General features: G+C 45.5%; 1 protein-coding gene and 1 pseudogene across 2 annotated transcripts in view; both read right to left on the minus strand.

The window, feature by feature from the left end:
* Sult2a4 (sulfotransferase family 2A, dehydroepiandrosterone (DHEA)-preferring, member 4) overlaps positions 1-14952 on the minus strand; it is a 79915-nt gene that overhangs the window by 52297 nt on the left and 12666 nt on the right. The gene's annotated exons all lie outside the window — the stretch shown is intronic.
* On the minus strand, positions 802-4678 carry Zbed4-ps3 (zinc finger, BED type containing 4, pseudogene 3; annotated as a pseudogene).

A 14952-nucleotide genomic window follows, 5' to 3' on the forward strand; every position in this document is an offset into this window, starting at 1 on the left:
ATGTCCCAATGATGGTTTAGGCTTCCCTATTATAGGAAAAAAACCCTAAATACCTAAGACTTTTCTCATGACTGAAACATACAAGTGCTTTCCCTGTCAACAAGCTACCTCCTCAAAGTAGAATTTGAGCAATATCTGATCAAACTGTGAGGAGTCATTGCATAAATCTTATGAGATAGCTTTATTGTATAGAGATACAAAAACTAAATCAGAGGCATAGAGATTTGATCAACAGGCCCCATCTGTTCTTTACATGTCATATCATGCTCTGGTGAAGTCCTAAGCATGACTAAAACTTGGATCCAATTTCAAAAGGTTCATGATAAGCAGGATATCTCTGAGTTAACTGACCCTGTAAAACCTGAATGCAACACCTGACATGGGAATGTTCTCATGACCAATTAGCCATGTGATTGACACTCCATGATATGCCCAAGTTCAGTTTTGTTTTCAAATGCCTGGTTCTGTAATGTAAACAGCTTCCAGAATATTCTTCTAGGGAATACTTTTGAAGCCTGTGGTTAAGAACCGTTTAGTCAGTATGGCTTAACCTCCACCTCCTATTTACAGGTTTCATTTAACAGCCACAAAAGCTGTTTTGTTGCAATTAAAATATTTAATTAAAATACAGCACCTAATTTGTGGTTGTTACACAACTAAATAAAAACCCTATGTAAAAAAATTGTTTACATCTTCCTTTCATTCTAGTAAAACAGATTATTATCCCCTCAAAACAAAACAAAAAACCTTTATAGTTTTAAACCTGATCATCCTAATTCATAATTGCCAAGACTTTGTTTCTAGTGGGCTTCTGAAAATGCACCTTGACACCTGGCCTGAAGGAGGAGTAAGGCACATGTGGACATTATGGTGAGAAATGACAGGTATCCCCAGATGCCTGGTCTGGTGTCCTACATGGCCCTTCCAGGCAAGTCAGCCCTGATACAATAGCTAGCACTCTGAAGCACGTTTCCAGTCTGTTGGCTCCATCATTGAGTTCAATACTGAAAGCATATTAAAGGAAGATTCACTTTTTAAAAAGATGAGTTTTTCAAAATGCTCCATCATGAGCCTGGGCTGGCCAAAGCTGCCACCATCCATGTGTGTGCTGAACAACTTTTCTGAGGGGACTGTACTTGGGGGACAGCCCAGAAATCAGACTGCTAGGGTAGACAGCCCAGTCCACAATGACTGCTTTAGGTTCCAGTAGGTAAGTGGGTCACAGCTGTCTTCCAGCACCTCTTCCTCCAAATACGCAAGCACAATGTCTTCAGATAGTTTCTCTCTCTGATCTCTCTTTATCGGTGAGAGTGACCACAGGCCACTGTGCCAGTGTCTTTAAGTGGGGACCCTGAGTCACAGCCTTTGGAGGTGGCAGTGTCCTCTGAGGTAGAAATCAGTATTTCTAGCTCCCTGATTAAGTCTTGCCTGTACTGCTCTGCCTCCTCTTCTGTGAACAGGGAAGCTTTGTAGTGAGGGTCCAACAGTGTGGCAATGATGTACCTGGGGTCATGGAGGGTGGCAGACAGGCGGCTCGCCATGGCTTCCCTCAGGGACTTAAGCATGGTGTCAATGCCTGTGGTCTCCCCAAACAGCATCTCCACTTTTCTGCTGAGGCTGTGGATCATGGGGATGATCTGGCTTAGCATAGATATGTAGGCACTCATCTCTCGGCTTGAAGAATCAAATGGTCTCAGCACATGGCACACAGACCTCATGACCTCTCACAGGTCACAGATTATCAATTCTCTGAAGTTACATTCTATGGATACCTGGTTAAATGCACTCTTCTGCTCAATCAGACATTCAGGCATGTGGAATGATGTGCTCCACTTAGATGGTACATCCTGGATCAGCTGGTGCTGTGGCAGCTTGTACTCTTTCTGCAGTTCTGCTAACTTCTCTCTTGCTCTGGGTGACTGATGGACCCCTTCACACAGATTCCGGGCAATACTCAGTAAGTTCTGCACCATCCTCTGGCTCTTGATAGCCTCACTCACAATCAGATTCACTGTGTGACTGAAGCACTGCACACTTGAGTGTTCACCCTCACTCAGCATCTTCCCTATGCTTGGATTGTCAGTGACAGTGATGCCAATCTGAAGGCCAATGGAAGTCACCCAGGCTTCCCACCAACACTCCAGCTGCTTCTGAATGCTATTTCCACTATAGTCACAGTCAATCTGTGATACATCTAAAAGTGCAATGGTGGTCCTCACAATGTGTTCGGACAGCAGATGAGAAGGTGACCCAGTGAGCTGTAAGGGTCAGGTATTCACGAGTCTGGCTACTCATCCCTATTCCAGAGGTGAAGTGAACCACACCACTCACAGCATCCTTCAGATGTGACATAATTATCTGTTTCACATTGTCATACATATCTGGGATAGCTGTTCTAGGGAAGTAGGAAGGGGAAGGTAAAGAGTACTGAGGTTTCAAGTATTCAAGCAGCCTGTTAAAGGCAACATTGTCTACAAGGGAATATGGCTGAAGGTCAAGTGCAATCATTTCAGTTATGAGACTTGTGATTTTTTTGGCAACTGGATGAGAGTCATAGAACTTCTCTGTGGAGTCACGGAAAGAGGAAGGCCCTAAGAGCTCTATGCCCAGAGGCCTCTGGATGCTTGGAGAATGGGGCAGAGTGGTCTCTGAGATGTCATTCTTGAGTACATGGGCATGGAACCACTGCAGATGTCTCAGGAGACAGCTGGTGCCCAGGTTGGTGGGCTTCTTGCCCCTGCTGATGGTCCCGCCACAGTGCAGGCACACCACCTTTGTTGAGTCTGCTGAGCATATAAAAAACTGATTCCATAGCTTTGTGGTCTTCTTGCTATTAGTAGGAAACACACCTTGATGGTTTTTTTTTCTGACCATTGCTGGCAAGTCAGTTAATTTGGAGGAGCTTTCTGCAAAGGCCAAAGTGGCATATGGAGAGTTTGCCAAAGTTACACCCAGAAAGTCCTTCTGGTTCCCAACCACCTCAGGGTGGTGTTTGTACAGGTGTTGCATCAAACAACTGGTGCCAACGTCTCCCTTATTTCCCCGACTAATTATGCAGCTACAGTACCAGCACACTGCTTTGAGACTGTCCATTGGGGCCAGTGAAAAGTGATGCCAGACTTCCCACTTTAGTCTTCTCATCACCTTAATTTTTCTGGAAGACAGTGCCTGATTTAAACCTTGGATTTACCGTGTCTGCTGGCTGCTTCTCTGGGGAAAACACTACAGAGGCCTCCCCTACATCATCAGAGATGACAACATGGACACATCTTCCAGGGATACATCCCCAGGATTAATGTGTGATGACAGGTCATCAGGAAGCCTGTCTGGGGATGAGGAGGCAGAAGGGGACTCTGACTTGTTTGCCTGGAGATAACGATGCAGAGTTGAGATCCCCTTCTGTGGGCAGCAGGGCAGGCAGCAGGCTTGGGGGCATAGGGTACAATGGTGTGATGCCTGTGTTGCCCCCGTTCTCCTGCAGTACAATGGAGCAATGTGCTTTCCACATGTGCCTGATTAGGCAGCTTGTACCCAGGTCCTTCCCGTTCTTCCCTCTACTGAACTCATTCATACAGTGGACACAGACAGCCTTAGAGGTATCTGTGGGGTGACAAGTAGAATTACTTCCAGATGGCTGATCTCTTCCTGGACCCAGATGTGCTTTTGGGAAAGGAAAGGTTTCTATCTGCCATGGTTTCTGAAGCGTTGTCATAATGGAGCATGGAGAGGTTGGGAGAGGAGCCTGCCAAGGCCTGCTCTCTGCTGTACTTTTCAGTGACAGACACATCAGAGGACACCTCTTCAGAAGAAACTATAGTCACAAACTCTTCCATTATTTGGTCAGGGGATGGGATCTTGGGAGGCAATTTCTGGACAAGTCTGATAGGTAAGAGCACAGTGCGAAGGTCTCCCACATCTGCAGGCTGTGGTGAAAGCAAAAGAGAGGGAGGGGAAAAGGAGGACCCTGCTGATAGACTTCCATTTTCTTGAATGAGCTTGGTGGGGTGTGCCCCCTCACATGTCTCATGAGGCAACTTGTACTCAGGTCTTTCTCATTCTTATCCCTATTGAACTCTTTATTACAGTATGTGCAGATCGCCTTAGTGTTATCTCCAGGGAAATAAAGAAATGCTTCCAGGCTGGAGACTTCTTCCAGGAAAGAAGGCTCTGGGTCACAGCTTCCATGGCTACGTTGTACAGTGTGCTACTATACTGGGAGAAGAGTGAGCCATAGTCATCCTCACTCTCGGCAGGTAAATTTTTCCCAGAGGGCTGACAGGCACAGCTTGCTGCCCTGATTTCTGCCTGTTCATCGACACTGTCTGTCTGTCTCATATCCTCTGACTCACTTTTAAAGTCCACTTGTTCCAAACTGTGACAAGGAATTTGAACATTATCTTCCTCCTCTGTTTTGAAGTTAACTTTGTCAGAAACAAAATCACTGTCCCCTAGGGACAAGTTTCTTGCTTATCCTTCATGACCAACCATAATTATCCTGGTTGCTTTATCATTCTGGCATCTTAGGTTAATAAAAACTGCTTATAATATCCACTTGTAAAGCCTAAAGTTGATTTTATTCAATCTTTCATAATCTCATTTTCTATGCTGTTTACTATGGCTGACCATGAATGTCACTGGAAAGTTCACACATCACACTGTCACTGGGCATGGAGTACTGTTCTGTAGGAGTACTGCAACCAAATACTTCTTGTTGTATATATGACTGCATGCAGCACAGACTTCTTCCTTTTCTCCAAGACAGGAGCCCCACCATCTTGAGGGAACACAGTCCTTCGTTTCCTATGCTCTCCTCTCAGCAGGTCAACCAGAAGTAGAACCTAAAGTATTTGAAGCCAGGTACATAAAAAGTGCAGACATGGGGTGAAAAGACAGTGACCATGCTTATAATGAGAAGACACTATAGAGGCCTCCCCCAAGTCATGAGAGGATGACAACATGGACACATCTTCCGGGGACACATCCCCAGGATTAATGTGTGATGACAGCTCCTCAGGAAGCCTGTCTGGGGATGAGGAGGCAAAGGGGACTCTTTGACTTGTTTGCCTGGAGATAAAGATGCAGTGTTGAGATCCCCTTCTGGGGGCAGCAGGGCAGGCAGCAGGATTCCGGGCACAGAGTACTATGGTTGGATGCCTGTGTTGCTCCCGTTCTCCTGCAGCACAATGAAGCAATGTGCTCTCCACATGTGCCTGATGAGGCAGCTTGTGCCCAGGTCCTTCCCATTCTTCCCTCTACTGACTCATTCATACAATGGACACAGACAGCCTTAGAGCTATCTGTGGGGTGACAATTAGAAGTGCTTCCAGATGGCTGATCTCTTCCTGGACCCTGATGTGCTTTTGGAAAAGGAATGCTTTCTGTCTGCCATGGTTTCTGAAGTGTTGTCATAATGGAGCATGGAGAGGTTGGGAGAGGAGCCTGCCAAGGCCTCTTCTCTGCTGTACTTTTCAGTGACAGACACATCAAGGGACACCTCTTCAGAAGAAACTACAGTCACAAACTCTTCCATTATTAGGTCAGGGGATGGGATCTTGGGAGCCATTTTCTGGACAAGTCTGACAGGTGAGAGCACAGTGCGAATGTCTCCCACATTTGTAGGCTGTGGTGGAAGCAAAAGAGAGGGAGGGGAAAAGGAGGACCCTGCTGATAGACTTCCATTTTCTTGAATGAGCTTGGTGGGGTGTGCCTGCTTCACATGTCTCAGGAGGCAACTTGTACTCAGGTCTTTCTCATTCTTGCCCCTGTTGAACTCTTAGTGCTATCTCAAGGGGAAATAAAGAAATGCTTCCAGGCTGGAGACTTCTTCCAGGAAAGAAGGCTCTGGGTCACAGCTTCCATGGCTACGTTGTACAGTGGGAGAAGAGTGAGCCATAGTCATCCTCACTCTCGGCAGGTAAGTTTTTCCCAGAGGGCTGACAGGCACAGCTTGCTGCCCTGATTTCTGCCTGTTCATCGACACCGTCTCTCTCATATCCTCTGACTCACTTTTCAAGTCCATTTGTTCCAAACTGTGACAAGGAATTTGATCATCATCTTCCTCCTCTGTTTTGAAATTAACTTTGTCAGAAACAAAATCACTGTCCCCTAGGGACAAGTTTCTTGCTTATCCTCCATGACCAACCATAATTATTCTGGCTGCTTTATCATTCTGACATCTTAGGTTAATAAAACCTGCTTATAATGTCCACTTGTGAAGCCTAAAGTAGATTTTATCAGTCATTCATAATCTCATTTTCTATGCTGTTTACTATGGCTGACCATGAATGTCACTGGAAAGTTCACACAAGCACACTGTCACAGGGCATGGAGTTCTGCTCTGTAGGAGTACTGCAACCAAATACTTCTTGTTGTATATACCACTGCATGCAGCACAGACTTCTTCCTTTTCTCCAAGACAGGAGCCCCACCATCTAGAGGGCTCACACAGCCCTTCATTTCCTATGCTCTCCTCTCAGCAGGTCAACCAGAAGTAGAACATAAAGTATTTGAAGCCAGGTACATAAAAATTGCAGACATGGGGTGAAAAGACAGTGACCATGCTTATGGTCTCCATGCTTCTAGAGATCTGCTTCCCAGTTCTCACTCCAAACTCTAGGCCCATCAGAGACCTGAGGCACCAGCTCCATGCTGTGCAACACGGACCTGCTGGCTGCAGACAGTGCAAAGGCTGCGCCCATTCATTAGCTGCTTTGTCTGCCCCCGCCGCCCCTCCTGCCACCAATATTAATTTTCAAATTAAGAGGTATTAATTGATTGTTACTTCCTGTTACTTTTGTTTTTAGAGGTGGAATTATGTTTGTGTGGGTTTGTTGAAACATTACTTTCTTTCTTCTTTTAGGGTATAGTTTCACTCCTTGTATTGGTTTTTTCTGTTATCATTTATAGGGCTTTATTTGTGGAAAGATATTGTATAAATTTGATTTTGCCATGGAATATCTTGTTTTCTCTGTCTATGGCATTTGTATTTTCTTATGTGTGGAGAGCTGTAAGTAATCGCCATTACAAGATGGCGCTGGCTCCCGCTGTGCCTAACTAGTAAACAAGCATTGTGCGCAGGTGCAAGAGTGAATTCACGCCAAGTCACTGCCCATCTCGGGGTGTAGTAATGAGGTGATGGGCGAGCAACAAATCAGGTGCTGACACGCCACGCTGAGGGCTTTATAGGCAGCACCATTTTCCCGGTTCGGGGTCTTCCCTCCTGAAGAAGCAATAAAGCTTTTGCTGCAGAAGAATCCGGTTGTCTGAGTGTGTTCTTGCAGGTGAGAACAATAGCTCGGGACAAGTGGCGCTGAGAATCGGGGAACTTCATACCATCACCAGCGCAAGGGAGACCCTCTGTTCTCGGGGTGGGTTCAGAACTGCGGGACACGTAAGGCTCTGTAAGGTATGTAAGGTCTTGAAATTTCTCCAGAGTTAGAGTCCCTTTTATATGTTTTCACGGGGCTCGTTCTTTTTCTTTTAATTGCGTACTGCTTCCACCACTGGAACTGCTGGTTCTCAGTCGCAGTCAGGCATGGTTAGATAAAAGGGCAGTGGGCAGTATGGGAACTTCCCAATCTGTGGTGACCGCCTTACAGTCGGTCCTGAGGCATCGTGGCCTGAAGATCGCCACTAAGACTCTAGAGGGTTTTTTAAAAGAGATAGATCACATAGCACCATGGTATGCGTGCTCAGGGTCCTTAACTATTGCCTCTTGTGAGAAACTGAAAGGAGATCTAGTCAGGGAACAGCAGTACGGCAAACTTAAAGCAGGGACCATGCCGTTGTGGAAGCTGGTAAGATCGTGCTTAAAGGATGAGGGATGTCAGCAAATGGTTAAGGCGGGGCAAAGGATACTGGAAGAAATCCAAGACAGTCTATCAGAGACAGAGCGGGGAGAGAGGTTAGGAGATCAAAGGAAACAATGAAGTGCACTTAAGAAGAAAAGCCTTTCCGTGGACCTTGAGCCAGAGGAAGGAAATTCAAGGGAAAGTATGCCCTGGGAGAGCTTAGGAAAAGGGATGGAAAGGGAGAGACGAAGAGAGATCGAGCTGGGGAGGCACCTAAGGGAAGGAGCCTCTATCTGCCATTAGACGAGCTCAAGGCACTAGCTGTTACTAGCTCAGAATCGGATGAGGAACTTAGCCCCTCTGAGGAAACAGACTTAGAGGAAGAAGCGGCTCGCTATGAGGGAGAAAGATACCAGCCAGATGAAAGACGAGCTAATCAGTCACAGAATAAGCTAAAAGAGGCTAGAGAAAGTCAGCTCGCTGCGGGGTCTCTGGGCCCTCAACCACTGGGTCCTAGTGCACCTCCACCTTATGTGCAGAGGTATCATTCAGACTCATTCATTCCAAAAGAGGAACAAAGAAAAGTGCAGCAAGTGTTTCCAGTCTCTGAAGGCGCCAATGGCAGACGCGTTCGCGCTCTGGTGGAGTATATACAGATTAAGAGCTTGCTGAGTCAGTCCCTAACTATGGAGTCAGCGCCAATTTTACTATAGAGCAAATCGAAAGGCTTGCTACTTTGGCTATGACTCCCGGGGATTGGATGACTGTTGTAAAAGCTGAAGCCCCTAATATGGGAATGTATTTAGAATGGAAAGCTTTGTGGCAAGACTCCTGCCAGGCACAGGCAAGGGCCAATGCCACCGTTGAAGGGGATCAAAGAACATGGACCTTTGAATTGCTTACAGGTCAGGGACAACACGCTGCTAACCAGACTAATTACCATTGGGGAGCGTATGCCTAGATCTCAGCTGCCACTGTTAAGGCGTGGAAAACACTCTCTAGGAAGGGAGAGGCAAGCGGACATTTGACAAAGATCATTCAGGGTGCCCAGGAGTCATTCTCAGACTTTGTGGCTAGAATGACAGAAGTGGCAGGGAGAATCTTTGGAGACCCAGAGGCTGCTATGCCTTTAATAGAACAGTTGGTCTATGAACAGGCTACACAGGAATGTAGAGCAGCTATTACACCCAGAAAGAGCAAAGGATTGAAAGACTGGTTAAAGGTTTGCCGTGAGCTTGGAGGGCTGCTCACTAATGCCGGTTTGGCAGCTGCCATTCTACAAGGGCAGAAGCGCCCTGACACGGCTGAGCTCAAACTCTGCTATAATTGTGGCAAACCAGGACACTTAAAAAAGGACTGCAGAGCCCCTATCAAAAGGAGAGAGCCAGGACTATGTACTAAGTGTGGGAAAGTGTATCATTAGGCCAGAGATTGTCGCTCAGTCAAGGACATTTGAGGCAGGCCCCTGCAGCCAGGACTCCCTCAAGCAGTAGAGGGTGAGGGCATTCCAAAAAACCAGTACAGGGCCCCCAGGTCTCAAGGCCAGAAAATATATGGGACCCCGACAGGCAACAGGTGGACCCCACAGTCCGCAGGGCAACAGAAGGCTCGGCTGGATTGGACCTCCGTGCCTCCACCCGATTCATGCTGATGTCCCAAATGGGGGTACAGCCAGTCCCTACTGACTATAAGGGGCCTCTGCCACCTGGAAGTGTCGGCCTAATACTGGGCCGGGCTTCCCTTACATTATAAGGCCTTATTGTTCACGCTGGAGTCATAGATCAGGATTATGAAGGGGAACTTCAGGTTCTCTGTTCCTACCCTCAGAGTGTTTTTGCTATTTCACAAAGGGTTAGAATATCCCAACTAATAATAATTTTGCCAAGCCTACTTGGCTGTTTTCCCTCCTCTGGTGTCCCTCGAGCTGCCAGGGGGATTGGTTCTACTGGAAATGATTCTGTTTGCTTAATTATGCCTCTTGACTCTAGGCCATCCTTAGAATTAGTTATAGAAGGGAAACAATTTAAAGGGATTTTAGATACATGAGCAGATAAAAGCATCATCTCTTCCCACTGGTGGCCAAAAGCCTGGCCCATCACTCAGTCATCACTTTCTTTACAAGGGTTAGGCTATCAGTCCTGCCCCACTATTAGCTCCTGTTCCTTGAGCTTCCTAGCACCTGAAGGTCAAATGGGACAATTCACTCCTTATGTCTTACCACTCCCAGTTAATCTCTGGGGGAGAGACATTTTACAGGCAATGGGAATGACCTTGACTAATGAATATTAGCCACAAGCTGTTCAAATGATGAAGAAAATGGGCTATAAAGAAGGAAGGGGATTAGGGAAAGGAGAGCAGGGTAGACTTGAACCTATCCCTCAAGAAGGTAACAATGGGAGACAAGGTTTGGGTTTTTCCTAGGGGCCTTTGAGGGCTCCATGCTCATACCATGGCTTACAGAGGAAGCTGTATGGATTCCTCAATGGCCTCTCTCCTCTGAAAAATTAGAAGCAGCCACAAAAATGATCTCTGAACAGCTATGCTTGGGTCATTTAGAGCCCTCTACCTCACCCTGGAATACACCTATTTTTGTAATTAAGAAAAAATCTGGCAAATGGCGCTTATTACATGATCTTAGAGCAATTAATGCACAAATGTGCCTAATTGGGTCAGTTCAGCTAGGGCTACCATTGCTTTCTGCCCTACCCAAAAATTGGGAAATTATAATTATAGATATTAAAGATTGTTTATTCTCTATACCTTTATGCCCTCAAGATAGGCAAAGATTTGCATTTACCATCCCAGCCATTAATCATTTAGAACCTGATCAAAGATACCAATGGAAGGTCCTACCTCAAGGGATGGCAAATAGCCCCACCATGTGTCAACTGTTTGTGCAATTGGCACTCGAGTCAGTTAAAAATCATTTTCCATCATTACTTGTGGCACTTTACATGGGTGACATTTTGATTTGCCATAAAAATTCACAGTTATTGCAAGATGCATACCCTATATTAATAAAAACTTTAGGGCAATGGGGATTGCAGGTGGCCACCAAAAAGGTGCAAGTTGCTTGAATGGGAACCTTCCTAGGGTCACTCATTTATCCTGGCAAAATTGTTCCTCAAAAATTAGAGATTCGCAAAGATCAACTACATACATTGAATGATTTCCAAAAATTGCTGGGAGATATTAATTGGCTAAGACCATTTTTGAAAATTCTGTCAGCAGAATTAAAGCCCTCATTTGATATATTAGAAGGAGATACCCACATCTCCTCCCACAGAGCACTTACCCCAGCCGCATGTCAAACTTTACAAAATGTAGAGAAGGCCTTAAAAGAGGCTCAACTACAACGCATTGACGAGTCGAAGTCATTTGAACTGTGCGTATTAAAAACTGCACAGTTACCAACAGCAGTCTTGTGGAAAAATGGACCCTTATTGTGGGTCCACCCTAATGCTTCCCCTGCAAAAATCATTGAGTGGTATCCTAATGCAATTGCTCAACTTGCACTTTGGGGAATAAAAGCAGCCATTACTCATTTTGGGAAAAAACCTCATATCCTAATTGTGCCTTATACCTCTGCTCAAGTTCAAACCCTAGAAGCAACAACTAATGATTAGGCAGTCTTGGTTACCTCTTATTCAGGAAAAATTGATAATCACTATCCAAAACACCCAATTTTACAGTTTGCCTTAAGCCAAGCCATAGCGTTTCCAGTAATGACAGCCAAACATCCACTTGCGGATGGGGTAGTGGTGTATACAGATGGATCCAAATCTGGCATAGGTGCATATGTTGTAAATGGCCAAGTAACATTCAAACAATATAATGAGACATCACCTCAGGTTGTAGAGTGTTTGGTAGTACTGGAGGTCCTTGAAACTTTCCCAGGACCGCTTAATATTGTATCTGACTCCTTATATGTGGTTAATGCAGTTAATACACTTGAAGTTGCTGGTTTGATTAGACCCTCTAGCAAGCTTGCCCACATTTTTTCAGCAAATTCAGTCTGCCCTGTTACATAGAAGACATCTTGTATATATTACTCATGTCAGGGCTCATTCTGGCCTTCCTGGCCCCATGTCTCATGGAAATGACTTGACAGACAAAGCCACTAGAATCGTGGCTGCTGCTCTGTCCTCACAGGCAGAGGCTGCAAGGGAGTTTCATAAACACTTCCACGTGACGGCTGAGACTTTGTGCCACCATTTCACTTTAACCAGGAAAGAAGCTCGTGACATTGTCACCCAATGTCAAAACTGTTGTCAATTTTTGCCTACTCCTCATGTGGGGGTAAACCCCCGAGGCATCAGGCCATTACAAGTCTGGCAAATGAATGTCACTCATGTTTCCTCCTTTGGAAGAAATCAATATTTCCATGTTTCCATTGACATCTGCTCTGGTGTAATGTTTGCTACACCTTTGACAGGTGAAAAAGCCTCTCATGTTATACAGCATTGTTTGGAGGCTTGGAGTGCTTGGGGCAAGCCCACAATCCTTAAAACTGATAATGGGCCAGCATATATCTCTGCTAAGTTTCGGCAGTTTCGTCATCAAATGGATGTCACTCACCTGACTGGCCTCCCTTATAATCCTCAGGGATAAGGCATTGTGGAACGTGCCCACCATACACTCAAGTCTTATTTTATAAAACAGAAAGGGGGAGTTGATGAGACTCTGCCCTCAGTGCCAAGAGTAGCTGTCTCCATGGCACTCTTTACACTTAATTTTTTGAATCTTGACGAGCAAGCTCGCTCTGCAGCTGATCGACATAGCTCAGACCCTGATAGACCAAAAGAAATGGTGAAATGGAAAGATGTCTTAACTGGCCTGTGGAAAGGCCCAGATCCTATTTTAATAAGATCCAGGGGAGCTGTCTATGTTTTCCCGCAGAGTGAAGACAACCCACTTTGGCTGCCAGAATGACTCACCCGCAAGATATTAATTAAGGATGGTGTGGAAGATGCTGACCTCCTGAGGATTGCTTCTGATTCTGATAATGCTGAGCTTGTCTCAGGTTCCTAGTATAATGGGCGAACAGAGATGGGCCATTCTTTCAGCTTTCCCTAAACCAATGCCAGTTCGCCATGATGCTATAGTTTTTCCAAAATTCTTTACTACTAATAAAAAACTGGAATTACCATATTTGCCAATTGACCCTTTAAGGGTCCCTTTAGGAGAAAATCACTCCCTCCAAGAACAGGGTTCCCTATGTTTTCAATTTTCGCAAAAGGGGGACTGTATTCAGCTCAGTATCCGTTATGTTAGGATCATTTAGGGAAAGTGGGACGGTAAATCTCACCCAAACCCGAGAAAAAGGAAATGATAGTACTATTCATGTTACATGGTTTTGGTGGCATTCGACAGTCTGGCTAAATGGTACATTCCCGTCTCCCAATTGGAATGAGTTGGAGCGGCCTCGCCAACCCGGAATTGCACCCCATTGTGGTAGAGAGGATGAAGGGGAGTTGCCGCCATGGACAGACTGTCAGTCGTCTGTAGCCAGAAGGATTGATGAGCACAAATATTTTACCTTCTCCCCCAATATGTTGTTCGGGCCTGAGGAAGAGTTTGTAATGAGAATGGGCCTCTTCTTGCAGGACCGCAGATTGAACCCTTACCACAAATGGCTACTTTGTGGGATTAATGGAAGCTGTACAGATCTTAATTCCCTTGTTTTCTTAAAAGGAGGTGCCATAGGAAAGGCCATTTACAATGGTCTCTCCAATTATACCCTGATTGGGGCATATGGACCAACAAAAAAATATATAGTTCATACTGAAGAGATCTTTGGTTTAAATAAGACACAAATTAATCAAACCAGCTATATATCAACTCCAGTATGTGTCTATCCTCCTTTCTTGTTTATTTTATCTAATGATTCATTTGAAAACTGTGTAAATGATTCCTGTTGGATTTCTCAATGTTGGGATGCAACAAAGGACACCCACACCATGGTGGCCCAGATCCCACGTTGGATCCCTGTTCCGGTGGAAACACCCTCCACTTTATCCCTGTTTCGACAAAAAAGAGATTTTGGCATTACTGCTGCCATGATCATAGCAATTTCAGCCAGTGCAGCTGCTGCTACAGCTGCAGGGTTCGCTATGGCTGGTACGGTCCAAACAGGCACTAAATTAAATCAGCTTTCAGTCGAATTGACTGATGCCATCAATGTCCAAACTTCTGCTAGTGCCCAGTTGAAAGGAGGGCTGATGATTTTGAATCAGCGCCCTGATCTGGTTGAGGTGTCCTATACCAGTTGGCCCAGTTGGGTTGTGAAAGAAATATGGGCGATCTGTGTATTACCAGTGTTCAATATGAAAAATTTACTCATGGGGCTAATCTGTCTAGACAGCTTTCCTTGTATCTTTCAGGAAATTGGTCCAAAAAATTCGATGAGACTCTAGAAGCCCTGAGGGCGGCAGTTTTAAGGATCAAGTCGGCGTGAGTGGACCTGTTATTGACAGAGGGCCTCTCCTCCTGGATTTCATCTGCATTTTCTTATTTTAAGGAATGGGTGGGGATAGTTTTATTTGGTGCTGCCATCTGCTGTGGGCTTGTGTTCATGCTCTGGTTGGTCTGCAAACTCAGAGCCCAAAAAAACGTGACAAGGTTGTGATAGGTCAAGCACTTGCTGTCATAGAGCAAGGGGCCTCCCCTGAAATTTGGCTATCTATACTCAAGAATTAGTCGACATCTGAGTTCTCTGCTATCGCATTCCACGGATTTGTGGATCCATTGCACTGGGATGAGAGAGACTCAACAATCATTGATCAGCCATTGTACATCACTGAGGTTTCCTCTTGCACGTGATAGGGTGATCATGATTTCCCCACTAATTAATTTTTTGGCTGGCCTCTTTTGTAGAGTTTGCCATAGGTCATTTAGCAGTTACTGTCACACAGTACTGCAGTATCCAGAGATGGGCAACTTTCCTCATGCACAGACCAACCAAAGACACGGGGCCCAGTGGCGATAGGGTTACTCTATGACAGGTAAGGCTGTGACATTGGAGGAACCACCTAAAACAGGAGCCACAGCAGATGGACATAACTGCAGAGGTCTAGACCATCCTTATTTTTAATAAAACTTAAGGGGGTAGAGAGCCGTAAGTAATTGCCATTACAAGATGGTGATGGCTCCTGCTGTGCCT

This window comes from Mus musculus, chromosome 7 (assembly GCF_000001635.26).
Source record: "Mus musculus strain C57BL/6J chromosome 7, GRCm38.p6 C57BL/6J".
In the NCBI taxonomy this organism is placed as follows: Eukaryota; Metazoa; Chordata; class Mammalia; order Rodentia; family Muridae; genus Mus; species Mus musculus.